This window comes from Haliotis cracherodii, unplaced genomic scaffold (assembly GCF_022045235.1).
Source record: "Haliotis cracherodii isolate W230 unplaced genomic scaffold, xgHalCrac1.p SCAF_1, whole genome shotgun sequence".
Classification (NCBI taxonomy): domain Eukaryota; kingdom Metazoa; phylum Mollusca; class Gastropoda; order Lepetellida; family Haliotidae; genus Haliotis; species Haliotis cracherodii.
The window spans coordinates 33081088-33094990 of NW_027266264.1; the positions used below are offsets into that span (position 1 = coordinate 33081088).

Below are 13903 nucleotides of genomic sequence, written 5' to 3' on the forward strand. Positions count from 1 at the left end.
AAACACGTATTCGCCCATCAACAGTTCGTAGCAGCATTCGACACTCGTCAGACCAATGGATCCTTCTCCAGTTGGCCAAGTTCCATCGACTACGGGCACGACACCATATCAGACGATTCCGCATGTGCCTCTCAGTCAGTTGAGGATGTTTTACTGGTCTTCTGGTATTATAACCAGCCGCTCTGAGGCGACGCCTCACGTCATCATGATGGGTAATCCACTGCAGTCTTAAATCTGTTGAAGTGGCAAATGGATTTCGTCTGACTATCCTGAAAAGACGTTTATCCTCTCTGTTAGAGGTCGTTGGCCTACCAGACCTATGCCTGTCATTGACATCATTGGTTTGACCATGTTTGACAATCCAACGAGTGATAACACTGTGGTGACGACCCATTTGTCTTGCAATGGCCCTGCATGACATGCCAGCATTTTTTCATGCCTATCACTTGCCATCTTTAACCGTTCGTTAACTTTCTCCTCACCATGGCTGATTTTCAACCTCTATTGGAAGGGGAATCTCACACAGGAGCAAAATGCAACCACGTGTCTGAAACTTGATTAGAGTTCAGTTAAAGTTAATTTCACAGTTCACATCACAGTTCACATCGAGGTTGTCACACTGACACAACCTTAATCCATCTTCAGAAGTTTGCCAACAGCATCCAAGAACTGGAGTCGTGTCTTGACACCCTGGGATAGCTGATCCTTCAGTCTGGAAAGTCGATTGTCAATCTCCTTGTACACACGATTTCTTGCTGGTGGAGCTGCACCTAGGTCTAACTGAGATAGCTTGGTCTTCTCAGATTTCTCAATCTTCTTGATGATCTCGATGAACCTGTAGAGATTAGGATGACGATGATTCAGTGATGCATTGAGGCGACTGTGGAAACCCTCCAGGTTGTTGTTGGTACTTAAGCCGAATGTCTGGTGATGGTTCCACGGTGAAAGAGGGAATCTGGCTTCATAATCCACCCAGTTTGTGACTATGTAGTCATTGAATTCGTCAGCATTCGGTACATCGGGAGACTGGTTCATGGAGTCAATCCATGCATCCTGAACCTGTTGAAGAGGCAGCAGAGGCAAGGCAGCAGCTCGTCGGATCCACTGTTCCACAAGGGGGTTATCTCTGTATCCAACAGCAAGACCAAGCTCCTGTGTTTTCCGCCAAATCGCCTGGGTAAAGTGGAAGAAACACCCCTTGATGTCTGAACCTTGAAACTCTGTCCGGAGGGCTCTAATGGCAGCAACTTCAAAGTCCACCGGGAATGTCTCTGGGTTGAATGTTTTAGGGAGTTTCGGGATGGTGTGTGCGGTGTCTGTACATGGCGCTGCCGACTGAGCTGAAGGAGGGAAATATAGCTGCAGCCTCCGGATCATGTCTCAAGACCTCGTCGTTGTAGAGGGCTGGCATAGGAGTGGTTGGTTCTTCTCTTGCTCTCTTCCTTAAGCTGCCAAGGAACTGGATTCTGCTGGTGTCTTCTGGTGGGTGGTTGTGCACAGTGAAATTTCTGACAAAATGTCCAACTGTTGTACATTTGCCAATGCAGGTCTTAACGGTACATCGCCAGTGAGTACCAGTTTGTCTTACTTTGTTCTTGTAGTGGAGATATCCCTGAAAGGGGACCTGGAGAGTACCTCTTTGACTGGTAATGAACTCAACCTGCTGCAGACCTGCCATGATAAACTCATTTATTTCCTGAGAATATTCAAACAGAATTACTGGCCTACTCATATTAATTAATCTGCTAATCATGGGCTGTGACCATTGTTAAGTGGGTAGACTGGCTGTGTTTGATTAATTAATCCCACCTACTCCACTGTCTTACAATGAATGTCTCACTAATGGGATGTCTTACTAATGGGATGTAACCAATTAAACCACATTTACTCACTAGTATACAAACCAATTAAACAATTCCTTCCGCAAGGCTAATACACACATCTCTCTTTCATTGACTCTTTTGCACTATAGTACTCACGGAAATGAAAAAAACCTGTTTTTTCGACCTCAGATCTTAAATAAATGCAGTTAATATACAAAATATGTAAATATTCAAACAACTAAATTAGTACTAATTGGGCCGTGGCACAAATACAGCGTATCAAATGTTATTGTGCCTTTTTACACGTAAAAGTGTGTAAAAATGTGAATAAAACAGACTATTGTGAAACAGGGCATAACCAGGTGTAAGTAGATCAAGGTGACCTATGACACCTTGACGACAGGTGAGAACAGGTGCATAATGCCTATATAGTCTGTTTCTGCTATGTCAATTTGGACTTAGTTTTATTTTTGAATGTTGACCGTGCCGACAAATTACCTCCTGTAAAGTACATTTTGTATTGTTCACTGAGATCAAACTAGCAAATCCAGACCAGTACTTTTCGAGTTGTTTTGGTGTTTCGTATTTACAGCTATGTAACACTTTGTGTCGATTTTTAAATTGAGAAAAACAGGTTTTTTTCATTTCCGTGAGTACTTTAGCTCTACCGCACGCTTTTTCAACATGCCTTGAGTATCAAGCCTATGTATAGGATGTTAATGGTATGAAAATACGCGGGGTCCAATATACACGTCTAACGATGCGCGAAATGTAATCAGGTGTTAACAGTTACGTAATAAACCGCCGATATACAGCGTCTTACGTGGAAATAAACGCGCCATCTTATGTGTACCTTCTAAGGAAAGATTCTAAATACATGTTCAGTACACAGATGTAGCACCTATTTAAAATTTTACACCTTGTTTATAAAATAATAATTCAGGATTTGTTAACGTTCAATCTTCGACTATGCTGGTGCTTCCGTTAAAATTGTTTTATTTACTAGTTTAGCGTCACGCTTTTAAAGTGTAAATATGTGCACGGATGCAGAAACACACTGACTAAACACACAGTTCTACTTGTGCGTTAAAAAGCCTGCTGATACACATGTACTTGAATCATAAAGATGGACAATATTTGTTTAACAAACCAGAGGCCATAAACGATGCACGTTAATTCCGAGTTGCAGCCGTTTTCACTTGGCCTCATTCCAACAATTACAAACCCTTTCAGGGCCCCCTGTGAATCATTTTCCGTTAACCGTGATGCATTGTGGATCACACATCCGGTACAGCCACGCCCTCTATGCGGAAGGGGATTGTCGGTGCAATAAATCAAGGAAGTTTTCAGTGTAGAAGGTAATTATCGTGTGATTTTATATGTTCAACGTCAAGAATAAGTTACCAAAATTCCTTACAAATAAAATGCTCTTTCATTTACTTCATTGTTCTGTGAACTAAATCTCCGCCATCCTTTGTTGTCGCTGGTATCGAACATGGCCGCCCCCATGAATGTTCGAGATACTCGGATGAATCATTGTCTTGTTTGCCTTTCCTCGGAATATTTTTGCTTAGATGGCAAAATATTGTCAGAGTGAACGATTAAATAGTTTTCGGTTGTCAGAGATTTGCCTTGTTAAATTCGCCAGTTATTTGGCAGTGGAATTTGAGGCATTTTACTCTTGACAGGTCAAGTTCCACTCTGGGAAAACTTCAAAAGATATTTAAAGGGGTTTTTTTTTCATTCACCCAGGTGAAAATGTCAGTTGGAAGTTGGAATGCACTTTGAGTTGAAGTCAAACAATCACCATAATAGGAATGTGAGCACCTAGTGGGCTGCTGAAAGTGTACTATGCAAAATTATATGACCCTATTAACTGTTCTTGATGGACATGTGTCAAGAATCTGTTTTTATAATCAGATTCTAGTGCTATAAGAACAGTACATTTGGTTTATCTGACACGATTGTGAAAGACCAGAAACTGCACCCAACATTAAAAAAAATTGCCTCAGGGAATGTGTGGACTATTGCCAGCGTACACATAACTGTATTATGTACAGTATAGACTTACTGTATATCTACTAAACATGCTAAACCAATTTGCAAATGGTGTAGTTTAACATCTGATTCCATTTTTTCATTCTTAATACTCTAGGATATTTTGGGATTTGGCAATACCTGAACAGGCATTTTGCGTGAACCACGGACGTCTTTGCGTGAACTTATGTTCAGTAAAGGCAAAGATATTTCATCATAGTCCCATGAAGATTTTGGGTCAGAGTTGGTCTTCATCAATCCATGCTTGTCATAAGGGGTGATCAGTTGGTCAGACTCGCTGACTTGGCTGATGCATGTCATTGTATCCCAATATTGTGAAGATAGATGTTCATGATGTCAATCACTGGAATATTGCTGAGTACAACGTAAAACAACAGATAAACAAACATGAGCTTCTTATAAGTTTATTCACCTTAACCTGTTTCATTAACTTAGGTGACATCTTGAGTTATGATAATCTTGTATTAATTGTGATTGTTTTGTCTGTAAACAATTAAATATGGCCCAGGGGTTGATAGCTTGAGCAATGAACCATGCTGTGGCAAACACACAATCAGCCAGGTCACACATTATCATTTATCACATCCCATTAACTCTTCTGTGATGAAAATCAGTAGATACGTCCAATATGAGAAATCCGAGTTAGAATAGGTGCCCATTAACCTATGCTGGTAACAAAATGGATGTGGTGGTCAGACTTGGTGACTTGGTAGATTGCATGTCTTCGTATCCTGTTGACGTGGATCGTTGTGCACAGTATCTTTTTTATTTACAGGCCACTTACATTTAGGTTGAGTGCAGTGTTAAACCACATAGGCATACACTGCACGCCTGCACTGAGCACACGCACACATACACACACACGCGCGCACACACACACACACACATAATATGACACAATTCCAAGCTCTCAGGATGCAAACGTAACAGACCCACAAAGATCTGAGTTTGAATGTGTCTTCAGCAACCAATCCTTGCCATAAGAGGCGACTGTGTCAGTCGTAAAAGGCGTCAAACAGGATCGGGTAGTCAGGCCCGCTGACTTGGTTGATGCATGTCATTGTATCCCAATTTCAGTGATCGATGCGCTTGATGTCAATCACTGGATTGTCTTGTCCAGGCTTGATTATTTACAGACTGACGTCATATAGCAAGAATATTGCTGAGTGCGGCGTTAAACAACCAACAAATAGCAACTTAACAATGCTTCAGCAAGGATAGGGGTCATTACTTTTTTATGAATGACATCATATGATCAGGATTAATATATTACAGTGTAGATTATTTCATTTTTCTCAAAAGTAATATCTCATTTTTCTAACAGTAATTGACTGTAGCATATTGTAGCCTATGCATGCAAATAAACAAGATCATTAGCCGTGAATGTACAATCCCCTGGCTACCATCGCCTAAATGGAGGGAGTCAGGACAGCCTGTCATAATTGTCTCTGACAATGAGATCACCTAGCTGATGAGATCATCAAACCCTGAAAGCATGGAAAATTGTGCTCTTGCTATTACCCACTTGTTTGCTGGACCCGGTTTCAAGTGTTTATAGACTAAAATCATCATATGAAGCAGTCTGCATCTTTGTCCACTTGTCTGAAGCCCGTGTCTAGTAAAATGTCTTTTGGTCTAGTAAGATCAGCTTGTCCTAGTCTATATACAATCTCCATGACTTCACTAAAAGATTTAGTAGAGGCAGTCCAGGTGTATTCATTTGGGGTCAGAATGGGTTCCAAGTACCCTATGCTTGTCACAGAACCAAATAATATGAAGTCGACCCAGTGTGTATAATGGCAATCTGACATTGATGGTCGCAGCTCATACTATCGACCACTGGTTTGCTTGTCATTGATGTTGCTGATGATTAGGTCATGTTGAGATGTGATAATGTTGTCACCAACTGGTGTTGATCAGATAACATTGTGATGTGAACAGAACATTCAGTATGATGAATGCTATCTGCAGGGGTGTATACTGGCATGCATAGGTATTGTTAGTGATTTTATATATTAATATTTTATTAAGATATTTCAATATTATTATTTGTGTCCATATTGCCAATTCAAATGTGTTTGAGATACCACCAAGTACTTCTCTAGTAAATAGTTTACTGTAGCATTGACATGAAAAGGTGTGATATGACACTGACATGACAAGGTATGATATGACATTGATATGACAATGTGTGATATGACACTGACGTGACAAGGTATGATATTACACTGACATGACAATATATGATGTTATACTGACATGACAAGGTATGATATGACACAGACATGACAGGGTATGATATGACCCTGACATGACAAGGTATGATATGAAACTGGCATGGCAAGGTATGATGTTACACTGACATGACTATGTATGATGTTACACTGAGATGACAATGTATGATATGACACTGACATGACAAGGTATGATATGACATTGACATGACAATGTATGATGTTACACTGACATGACAAGGTATGATATGACACTGACATGACAAGATATGGTGTTATACTGACATGACAAGGTATGATATGACACTGACATGATACGGTATGATATGACACTGACATGATACGGTATGATATGACACTGACATGACAAGGTATGATGTTGTACTGACATGGCAAGGTATGATATGATGCTGACAAGGCAAGGTATGATATGACACTGACATGACATGGAATGATATGACACTGAAATGACAAGGTACGGTATGACACTGACATGACAAGGTATGATATGACACCGACATGACACTGACATGACAAGGTATGATATGACACTGACATGACATGGTATGTTATGACACTGACATGTCAAGGCATGACACTGACATGACAATGTACGATATGAAACTGACATGGCAAGGTATGATGTGGCACTGTTATGACAAGGTATGATATGACAAGGTATGATATGACACTGACATGACAAGGTATGATATGACACTGACATGACAAGGTATAATGTGGCACTGTTATGACCAGGTATGCTATGACACTGGCATGACAAGGTATGATATGACAAGGTATAATATGACACTGACATGACAAGGTATGATATGAAACTGACATGGCAAGGTATGATATGACACTGTTATGACCAGGTATGATATGACACTGGTATGACAAGGTATGATATTACATTGACAAGACAATGTATGATGTTATACTGACATGACAAGGTATGATATGACACTGACATGACAAGGTATGATATGACACTGACATGGCAAGGTATGATATGACACTGACATGGCAAGGTATGATATGACACTGACATGACAAGGTATGTTATGACACTGACATGGCAAGGCATGACACTGACATGACAATGCACGATATGACACTGACATGACAAGGTATGATATGAAACTGACATGGCAAGGTATGATGTGGCACTATTATGACAAGGTATGATATGACAAGGTATGACAAGGTATGATATGACACTGACATGACAAGGTATGATATGAAACTGACATGGCAAGGTATGATATGACACTGACATGGCAAGGTATGATATGACACTGACATGGCAAGGTATGATATGACACTGACATGACAAGGTATGATATGACACTGACATGGCAAGGTATGATATGACACTGACATGACAAGGTATGATGTTGTACTGATATGGCAAGGTATGATATGATTCAGACAAGGCAAGGTATGATATGATACTGACACGACAAGGTATGATATGACACTGACATGACACGGTGCAGTATGACACGGACATGACAAGATATGATATGACACTGACATGGCAAGGTATGACACTGACACGACAATGTACAATATGACACTGACATGACAAGGTATGATATGAAACTGGCATGGCAGGGTATGATATGGCACTGTTATGGCAAGGTATGACATGACATTGACATGACAAGGTATGATATGACACTGACATGACAAGGTATGATATGACACTGACATGGCAATGTATGATATGACATGTATGATAACTAAAACATAGACCACCAGAGCACACACAGACACACTAGCCTGATATGATACACCAGCATAATGCGCCAGCATGACTAAAATAGAAAAAAAACTGCCCAATAGGTTGCAAACCCACTCACTAATTCACTCATTCATGTAACCCATGTCGTGGGTACTACTATATCTACCTCAAGTTGAATAACTATATTTATCATACCTCCCATTCTCATTAGAATCTGATCTTAGTTCTCGCTATCGCTGAACAAAGATCTGAAGACATGCCATTAAGGGTCACGTCAGAACAACCTTTCATCCAACCAATCAGAGCATCACTTACCAGATCAAGAAAGTGACAGTTGGAATGAGTTTTCTAATCATGCAGCCACGAAATATTTAACACTTGGTATTCTGAACGACAGTTACGGGTTCTATGATTATATCCATACAATCTGGGCCATCTATAAGCCATTCCAGAATGTTCTTCTTATCAGTTTTAATTTTCTTAATCGAGAAATACGTCAAAATATGTTTCGAAAAGTAGTCGCCAGTTTGAAACTAGTGTCATAAAGCTTGAGAAAGCTGCCTTCTGATTGGCTTATGTCGATTTCTTCTCAGTCATTTCATTGGTCGGTCAAAATTAGCGAAAGGTCGTTCTGACATGACCCGTAATGGGATGTCCTCAGATCTTTGTTTAGCGGTAGCGAAAACTTCGATCTGATTTTAATGAGAGATTGTCATACCTCCATGTCAGAATGACAAGATCAGATTGGTCCACGTGCTCTTGATAAAATTCATCATGATATGGCTGAAATATTGCTGATGTGACATAAAGCTTTAACTCACTCGCTCTTGATAAAATACAATGAATCCCGTCTTGGAGGTGAATAAATTTTGCGGTGGGCAAATAACTCCCTTATACCCCGCCACGAGCAATACAGGCTGCACATGCATTTCTGAGAAGCCAAATAAATCCCTTATACCCTGCTTCAAAGCAAAAAAGCTGCATGCTTTTTCTGAGTCAATGGAAGTTAAGTGACAGCATGCAACTTAACCTCAGCTCAGTCGAACAGCTGTTTTCTATCAATTTTGAATTTGTATTAATTGTTTTACAATGTCATATTAAACGTGTCAGTAAAATTAATTCATTGTAGCAGGATTACTCGGGGTACATATGGTTTTATGCTCGTGCTATAAAACCTAATGCAGGACACAAAAAAACCAATGTACCTCTTGTGATCCTGCTACAACATAGTTGCTGTTTCTATTGGTACTGCTATTTATTATTGTACTGCTGGACAGCCTCCATGGTCTAATGGTAGAGTGTCCGCCCAGAGAGCGGAAGGTTTGGGGTTCAATCCCCGGCCGCGTCATACCAAAAGAATTAAAAGATGGTACTTGTTGCTACACTGTCTGGTGCTTGGCATTAAGGGGCTAAAACAAGGACTGTTCGGCTTGGAGTCATTGTACTCTGTCTGAGGGGGGTATTCATGTTAAACTGCGGCATGGTATCTCAGTGGGCTAGCACTAAAAATCGGCATTTGTTCGGACTAGTTCAAGCAGCCACACACACACACATACATGCAGGTCATGATGTTTAACCCCATTTCATCTCAAATATTTAGACTAACATCTAGTCTCTGAAATGAAAATATACAGAAAAAAACCAGTTGTTCAGTTATATTAATAAAAATATAATAAAAGGGACCCCAGTGACTCTCTTCATTTTCAGATACTGCAGTAATCTAGACTTACCAAACATTATAGACTTGCATGAGCTGTATTTGAAATATACTTGTATTAGGGTCTGTAAGACAGACTACTCAAATATTGTATTGCAAGAGATCATTCAATCTTAAACACCTAGGAGTGTAATAATGCTATCAAATCTGTTGTCCACTAGTATATATAGTTCATTGGTAGATTTATTGCAGAGATTTATTCACTGATTAGGCACTCACTGTCATGTATACAATTGATAACAATGTAAAAGCAATTGTCCGCCGTGTGTGAACGAGTGAAACTACCAATTAAGGAAGTAAGTAACCAGGAAGCAGTTATTATCAAGATAAATGTTCAAATAAGGATGTATGAACATGCTGGGGAAATGTGACTCATGACTATGTCTAACTGCAAGGCAGGGTGAGTACAACAATACACTGTATGATGCATAGATGACCATTGAGGATTTGCCTGAAGCAGTCAGCATTGTCGAACAAATGTTAGGTAGCCACTTGCATACTTGTTTGTTTTGCGAGATAGTCCAATCCAGATGTTCTGCTGACATGTGTAGAAAGGGTATTCTGTTGCAAGATATTTTGGTCATGTGCCACTTTAGGTCTTCCAGTCTATAGTATGACTCAATGACTATCTTTAACAATGTCTGAATTCAGACAATTTAACCTTCTCTGAGATGGGTATTTCTCAAATCTAGACGAGTTAATATAAGCAACTGTAAGAAGAAGAAGGTCAGTGTGTATTCTATTGAGCTAGGTGCTATTGTTAACTACTGTGCCCAATTCCTACTTTACAATGGAGACATATAGGGAAGTAACTTTGCTTAAAAGTATAATAAAAGTATTTAACTTTTTACGATATTTTCAGCATAAATCTTTCAGAAAGCATAATTTTTTTCTCTAAGTGCTTATTTTGTGCCAAATGGATACAACATTAACAAGTTTTAACATGCAGTGATATTCCACAGATGTCATACACTGCTCTGACATGACACAAGGTTATAATGCAGTGAAGTCATAATTTACAGAACATTTATTATTTATTTTTCATAAAATAGGTCTTCAGCAACCCATGCTTGCCCTAAAAGGCGACTATGCTTGTCGTAAGAGGCGACTAACAGGATCGGGTGGTCAGGCTTGCTCACTTGGTTGATGCATGTCATTGTATCCCTATTGCGTGGATCGATGTTCTCGATGTCAATCACTGGATTGTCTGGTCCAGACTTGATTATTTACAGTCTCCGTCATATTGCTGGTATATTGCTGAGTGCTGCGTTAAACAACAAACAAACAAACAACAACAACAACAAAAAACTCCTTGCCATAAACAATACACAATATGGCATTAAGGGGCTGAAACAAGGACTGGTCGGCTCGAAGTCAGTATACTGTGTCTGAGTGGGGTGTTCATGTTAAATTGTGGCATGATATCTCAGTAGGCAGAACTATAAATCGGCATTAGTCTGTACTAATACCGGCAGCCACCCACGCACACATGCATACACATCACTATACGATGGCAATTATCTTGGACTGCGATGTTAAACCCCATTTCACTTCACCCCAGGGGCACGAAGGGGCCCAGTTGTTTAAGGCGCAGCGAATCGCTGTGCAGAGTTGCGACCCTTAGGCATGCCAGAAACCTATGATTTTGGGTTCAAATCCTGGTTCGCCCCGATTATGTTTCTACGTTTGCAGCACCATAGCCTCAACTCAACTCGATGATAGTTTGACTTAAAGCATGTCACAAAAGTTCTCCTGATACATGACAGTTGGGGTTGCACACTGAACACTGATACATACCAGAAGACAGCCTTAACAGGGGTAGATTTAACAACAAATTTGTATGTAGCAGCAGGGTTTGCTCCAGAAGTTACTGGCCTTTCTCCAAACTACCTGGCCTACAACTAAATGGTGGAGGCCGCAAAGTGGCTGAACCTGAGGTCGTGTCATGTACTTCACGTTTCAGCAGGCTCTTTGTAATTGTAACTGGCCATGGGCCAATGGGCCAGCAGTTAAATCAACCCCTGCCTTAAGCAAGAAAATAAGGAAGGGATGGGGTCTGTGTGTGACTAACCAACTGTGTTCTTCCCTTGCCTGTAACTAAGTTTGGCAGTGCAATCTATTCCTTCACTCTGGAGTCAAGTGAACACACAGAATTTTGTCAGGTTTTTACAAAAGTGATTAATGTTCAAGTTTGTTCGTGTGACTTGAGTCAAAGTTTACTTGGATGTACTCTACACTAATTTCTTGAAAGTTTTCACATTTTCCTAATAAAAACCAGCACAGCAAGCCTCAAAGGTAAGATAAGAACTCATAGGGGGTTGCATTGCCGACTCCATCAGTGAACCCAAGCAAGAAGCCAAGGTCCATGTCACTTGCTTTAGGCTACAAGAAAGAATATTCCTGTTTTTCAGTCTGACACCACCCACATCAAGATTCTTATCATTATAAGCCTAAACAGATCAGAGTCTGCCAGTCTCGTGTCTCATAAGGTATTACCAAGGAGATACGTCTGAACCTGATACAATATACATTTCAAGTTTTGTGAGTGGCATTAAAGTGATGGCGTGTCTGAACCTGATACAATATACATTTCAAGTTTTGTGAGTGGCATTAAAGTGATGGCGTGTCTATTGTGTGCATGTCCCCATGTGGATGTAGGAGAGAACAGGTCCCTGTTGCTGGTCACAACAGTCCACTGTTTGAGGACCAGGTGGACACAGTGGCTGAAAGTGTCCGTGACTGGTGGGCTTGGTTCAGACTGGTGGGCCTGGTTCAGACTGGTGGATCTGGTTCAGACTGCTGAGCCTGGTTCAGACTGGTGTGTCTGATTCAGAATGGTGGGCCTGGTTCAGACTGGTGGACCTGGTTCAGACTGGTGGACCTGGTTCAGACTGGTGGATCTGGTTCAGACTGATGGGCCTGGTTCAGACTGGTAGGCCTGGTTCAGACTGGTGTGTCTGGTTCACACTAGTTGGCCTGGTTCAGACTGGTGGACCTGGTTCAGACTGGTAGGCCTGGTTCAGACTGGTGGACCTGGTTCAGACTGGTGGACCTGGTTCAGACTGATGGGCCTGGTTCAGACTGGTGTGTCTGGTTCACACTAGTTGGCCTGGTTCAGACTGGTGGACCTGGTTCAGACTGGTAGGCCTGGTTCACACTAGTTGGCCTGGTTCAGACTGGTGGACCTGGTTCAGACTGGTAGGCCTGGTTCAGACTGGTGGACCTGGTTCAGACTGGTGGACCTGGTTCAGACTGATGGGCCTGGTTCAGACTGGTGTGTCTGGTTCACACTAGTTGGCCTGGTTCAGACTGGTGGACCTGGTTCAGACTGGTAGGCCTCGTTCAGACTGGTGGACCTGGTTCAGACTGGTGGACCTGGTTCAGACTGGTAGGCCTGGTTCAGACTGGTGTGTCTGGTTCAGACTAGTTGGCCTGGTTCAGACTGGTAGGCCTGGTTCAGACTGGTAGGCCTGGTTCAGACTGGTAGGCCTGGTTCAGAGTCATGTCTGGTTCAGGCCTGGTTCAGACTGATGCACCTGGTTCAGACTAGATTGTTTACATGTTCCTGCGATAAAGCCACATTTTTGACGACTGTGGAATAAAATTACAGTCACCCACAATATTCATGATAATACTCTCTGACAGATAAATTAAAAATATAAATCCTTACATTAATATATATTGTCAATAATCATGATAGTCAGCATGGATAGTCTGAGACTGTTCAAAATCTTATCATAGTTGTTTTCTCTCAAGTTCTTTTACATAAACCACTAGTCTGAAATAAACTGTAGAGTAGTGTTATGTGACAAATTGTGTCTACCACTGATCAGTTTGACAACTGAACTAGCCTTTTCCTTCCTATGAACAGTTGTTTTTCACCAGCTCAGTTGCCTCTGTTTTTAGCGGCCATAAAGTCAGCATAGAACCCACATATGTGGTAGAAGCTAGCTCTGGTATCCTAAGTATTGTCCCCAGTTCTAGACTAACATTTAGGCTCTGAAATCTTATATTACACAATATCCTTCTTGACTCTAAAAATAAAATAAAAATTCCCTATGCTGATGTGGAATAGAGCTAGATAGAGCTGGCTAGACTTGCTTTTGTATGCGTTTCTAGATCTTCTTTTTTTCATAAAATAAATATATTCCAGAGTCATGGTGCAGGCCCACCCCTGTTCTTATGATGATACATTGCACCGTCTGTGACTTGGACATTTGTCTGAAGTCTGAGTCCTAGTCTGTCTTATAGACCCTGATACAAATATATATCAAATACAGCCCATGCAAGTCTAGATTACTGCAGTACCATCTGAAAATGAAGA

At 40.9% G+C, this 13903-nt stretch overlaps 1 protein-coding gene across 1 annotated transcript in view; it reads left to right on the top strand.

Annotated features, from left to right (window-relative positions):
* Positions 1-3101: 3101 nt before the first annotated feature.
* Positions 3102-13903, top strand: part of LOC139476111 (adenylyl cyclase-associated protein 1-like) — a 97081-nt gene continuing 86279 nt past the window's right edge. Inside the window, exon 1 of the mRNA XM_071259372.1 lies at positions 3102-3181. The gene's annotated coding sequence lies outside the window, so the exon portion shown is untranslated. The remainder of the gene's footprint in view (positions 3182-13903) is intronic.